This window comes from Triticum urartu, chromosome 5A (genome assembly GCF_056163025.1).
Source record: "Triticum urartu cultivar PI428250 chromosome 5A, HENAU_Tu73, whole genome shotgun sequence".
NCBI classification, from domain to species: Eukaryota; Viridiplantae; Streptophyta; class Magnoliopsida; order Poales; family Poaceae; genus Triticum; species Triticum urartu.
Genome location: NC_141877.1, coordinates 42,554,856 through 42,559,414, shown reverse-complemented (window position 1 = coordinate 42,559,414; position 4,559 = coordinate 42,554,856). Strand labels below are relative to the sequence as shown.

At 49.3% G+C, this 4,559-nt stretch overlaps 1 long non-coding RNA gene across 1 annotated transcript; it reads right to left on the bottom strand.

Annotated features, from left to right (window-relative positions):
- Nucleotides 1-2,804: 2,804 nt before the first annotated feature.
- On the bottom strand, nt 2,805-3,615 carry LOC147967861 (uncharacterized). Its single transcript, XR_015603203.1, has 3 exons — nt 3,487-3,615; nt 3,149-3,305; nt 2,805-3,024 (listed from the first exon to the last, which is right to left on the bottom strand). It is a non-coding gene; the product is annotated as an uncharacterized LOC147967861 (long non-coding RNA).
- Between the last annotated feature and the right edge of the window lie 944 nt (nt 3,616-4,559).

Sequence of the window (4,559 nt, the reverse complement as noted above, 5' to 3'; positions counted from 1 at the left end):
CACAGACTCATTATTGGAACTATTTGACAATGACAAATTGCCTTTATTGACTACTTGCTTGACTACGATTGAAGAAGGATGTCCTAATCTTTGATGCCACCTTGCCAAGGAGGGTTTGGTGATGGAGTAGACTTGACGACGCTTGCGACTAAAGACTCTTGATGTGATGGGGTAAAGCCCTCCGATGCATCTACCGTGATGAATGAGCTCCCTCGTTGCCCGATCCTTTATGAGAAAATAGGTGGGATGAGTCTCAAAGAAAACATTATTGTCGAGAGTTAAACGAGACATAGATGCTAGATTTTTGTCAGCTTCAGGAACATGAAGAACATCTTTAAGAACTAGATCACGTTTAAGATTAGATGAATTAATAGAAGCTTGACCAATGTGTTGAATTTCCTTACCTCCACCGTTTGCGGTGTGAATCTGATCATTGCCATGATATCTCTCGCGAAGAGCAAGCTTTTCTAGCTCGTTTGTGACATGGTCCGTAGCGCCGGAGTCCGCATACCAGACTGTATCACCATCACCTCCTCCTTGCTCCCGGATGGCAGCGGCTGCATGACGTGCATCAGGTACAAAGTCTTCGTCAAACTGGTGCCAGCAGTCAATGACTTCATGGCCCGGTTTCTTGCATAGTTGACACCTAGTGCGGCGGGAGTTGGAGGAGGTGTTGTTGCTGTTGTAGCCTCCACCGCGGTCACCACCACAAAAGCGGGGCGGAGCCTGATTGTTGCCACGCCCGCCATGACCGCCGCCACGGCCACGACCTTGGTGACCACGGCCGCGACCACTATTGCCGCGCCCTCGAGAAGCACTGTTAACAGAAGACTGGCGGTGATGTGTACCTTGCAGAAGATTAACGCGCGCCTCGAAGCTTAGAAGCTGGCTGTAGAGTTCTGGCGTGGTGATGGGCTCGACGCGGGCTTGCAAGGCTGAGACCACGGAGTTGTACTCCAGGTCAAGTCCCTTCAGGACGTAGGAGGTCATCTCCCGATCTGTGAGAGGAGCGCTGATGGTGGCGATCTCGTCCGCCAGCGCCTTGATTTTGGCGAGATACTCTGCCATAGTGGAGTTCCCCTTATGAAGATTGGCAAGCTCGATGCGGTTGTTGATTTCTTGCGCCTGGGTGTGAGCAGCAAAGGTGGCATGGATCGCCGCCCACACTTCAGCCGGCGTCTGGAGAGTCACCACCTGGGCAAGAACCTCCCGAGACAGAGATGCCATTAGATAACCTTGCAATTATTGTTGTTGAGCGTACCAGATTGTGCGGGCGTAGTTGACGATCTGCTCTTCTTTCCCATCCTTGTTGATGGTGAGCGTAGGAGGAGGCGCCGGCGTTGCAGCGTCCAGGAAGTGTTCCATCTGTGCTCCCTTGATCTGGGGTAGCATGATGGCCTTCCAAAGGAGGAAATTTGTCCTCATGAGCTTCTCCGATGGAGGTGAACCGAGAGAGATAGAGCTGCTGGAGGTGGAAGAAGACCCATAGGTGGATCCAGCGGATTGGGTGGATAGGGAACTCATGGTGGATGTGGTCAAGGAGTTCTCGGTGGAAGCAGCGATGCTAGCGGCGGTGCCTGCCATAGCTTTCTCTCGGCTCTCTTTTTTTTCTCTTTTCTCGATCAACTAGATCGATCTAATTGTCGTGGCTAGATGTACGAGAGGAAGGGGCTCTGATTACCATATTAGTTATTGTGGGAAGCGTAGAACCCTTCGTGTGGGCCACACGTTGTTGCGAAAATGTTTACAATATTTCAATGAGATTTTGATTATATGGAACATGAATTCTTGAAACAATAGTTTCTGAAAGTATATAAGAATTAAATGTAAATAGCATAATAAAATGGAATTTTACATGCATGCATGTTGTAGTGGATTTTTAATATGCATAGTTGCATGTTGAGGTGGGACTTTTCTTATGCATGTTGAATGATGAGGTGGCATGCTTGCATGTTGAGAGAAATACCTTAGTGGGGGCTAGCTATTTAGATATAGAAGATATAGAAACATTGCCGTGGCTTACAAGGAACGATCGATCGTAACAGGATCGATCAAGGTTACAGGAGTTGAAACAGAAGAAGGGACAGAAGACAGAGTACAATTTAAACTACTTTCCTCTCCCTATACAACTTATCCTAACACAGTTGGCCTACATCCTGTCAACCATAGGATGTGATACAACGACGTTAGCATTATTCCTGAATCATTTCACCAAGTTGAGACTGAGGCTCGATCCGACCTAAAGATCAGCGCTAGTATGCCTCTACAGTCTGTACCATGGATGGCTAACGATATGTAGGACTGCACATCACGTGTGCACGCTGACATGTAGGATTGCACCCATGATCGATATGCACGCACGCACGTGTACAGTACTAAACAATCTCACACGAGTGGAAAAATCCGGACCAAACCGACATTTGGAACCCACATGGACTACATTGATACACCGGCCACCGGTTCATAGAGAATGAATGAGTAGCAGTTCTCAACACCGGGAACAACATGAGTTCATATCCCTCGCAAAAAAAAACATGAGTTCATGTATATAAACTGCTTGCAGTACCAATTCACCAACATGGACTATGCGGAAGCTGGACATGCATAAGCATATGAATTATATATGTCCGATCATATACTAGTCGATTACGTACAGCTTGCCCTGCTTCTCAGTCCTACTCCTCACCTCCATGGAAGAGGGCCAGGAAGCTGCTGATGTCGCCCGCCACGAAGAAGACGAGGGCCACGGTGCAGAAGATCGTGATGAACATGTCTTGTGGGTCGTCGACGAGGAAGAGGCGGGCTGCGACGGCGACGGCGTACATGCAGTGGATGACGATGGTGAGCGCGAGTGCGAGGTAGGCGAAGGCGGGGCGGACCCAGCGACGGTGGCACGGGAGCCGCAACGCTAGCACCGCCGCGGCCGCCTGGAGTGTGGCGCAGGCAGCACAGCATCCCGGTCCAGAGGGTGGTGTCCTCGGCGGGATCCACGCTCGTCAGCTGGTCGCACCGCCGAAACAAGGACTGCAGCAGAGGACGAACCCGGATAAAAGATTTGATCGGGATATCTAGCAACCAGCCAAGAGCCAACGGGTTGTAGTAGTGGAACACAGGACAGGAGAATCACTGGTTGTGCACTCGTCGTTACCTGGCTGCAGGGGACGAGGTAGCGGTAGACAGCGTGGACGATTGCGGAGTTGGCGGCGTAGGAGGCCGTGAGGAGCGCCCATTCGCTGGCCTGCTGGACAGCGTCTTCCATGGATCCAACCCTTCTTTGCCAGGAGTCCATGGATCCAAGCGAGTAGCTAGGACAAGAAGGCACTACTAGTTCAATTCCTTGTCTCAAAAAGAAACGATGGACCAGCAAGAAAAAGAAGTAGATGCAGGAGAAGAAAAGGATTCACCAGCAAGAAATGAAGCCCACGCTGGATAGCTAGTTCCAAATATTCGAACGAGACGGAGGGAGAGGGGAGGGGAGGGGCTCACCGTCGCTTGTCGGATGTGGAGCGAGCGACGTCGCTGGAGGGTGCTTCGCTGCTCCGGTACGCTTTCGCCTGGGCTGGAGGGAACGTGTTGGAGTTTGCAGGCGGAGGGCTACGGAGTTTTGGTGTGGAGCTGTTTAAATAGCCGAGCGACAGAGAGCGCGCTGCAGCACGAGGATCATTCTCGACTGGACGTCACCCATTTTAGCTCATTTTAGGTGCACGTTCATTCTTATCTATTGCGATTTCTACTACAGTAGCATACGCATGTAACTTGGCGTGCTTCGTGCAACTCATACCACTCTATCGACTGGTGGCTCATCCAACATTATTTTTACACTTGGATGTATTTTGAGTTACATTGTCTATTTTTACTACATCATGGATCATCATCTATTATGTTTTTATGACCTCATTGATCCACTTATCTATCTTTGAAGAGAATAGGGAAGTGGGGCTCCAAAAGTCCATGGTTCAACCCGTTCATTGTCATCTAATCGAAAAACGTGCAAAAACAGAAAGAAGATGATGGCCACTGATGGCATGCCTCCAACAAGGAATAAAGTCATGAGATAGCATTTACTTTCCAACAACTCAACTTTTCAAGTCATCATCTCGACTAAGCTTAATTTTTTTTCTCTCTCTCCCACTTCGGTAAATTCATATCTAGGCTCGTCTCTATTGCTTTCATTTTCTTTTCCAACCGGGCTCACACCCCTTTCCGTTAACTTTGCAATTAACAGAAATACATCAGTTTGTTGAGTACTGTGCAAAACATCACCCACCAGCCAAAGCGAAATGAGATAGACTAGAGCAAAAGGAGACCGAAAGAAGGGAGCGAGTTGGTGCACCGTCAGGAAACCCACTGTGGATGATCCTAAAACGGGCCAGCCACCATAGGACGAAAACCCGACGACACTAAACCAGTGCCCAATAAACATTCTGGAGACGACTAGAGGACACTGAAACAACGAAAGGAGAACATAGGAACAACAGACTCCAGCGGGCATCAAACCCCAGTGGAACAAGTTTAAACTAGGCAGTGCAGCAATTTAGCCGATCCGGATCGCAGCTTCA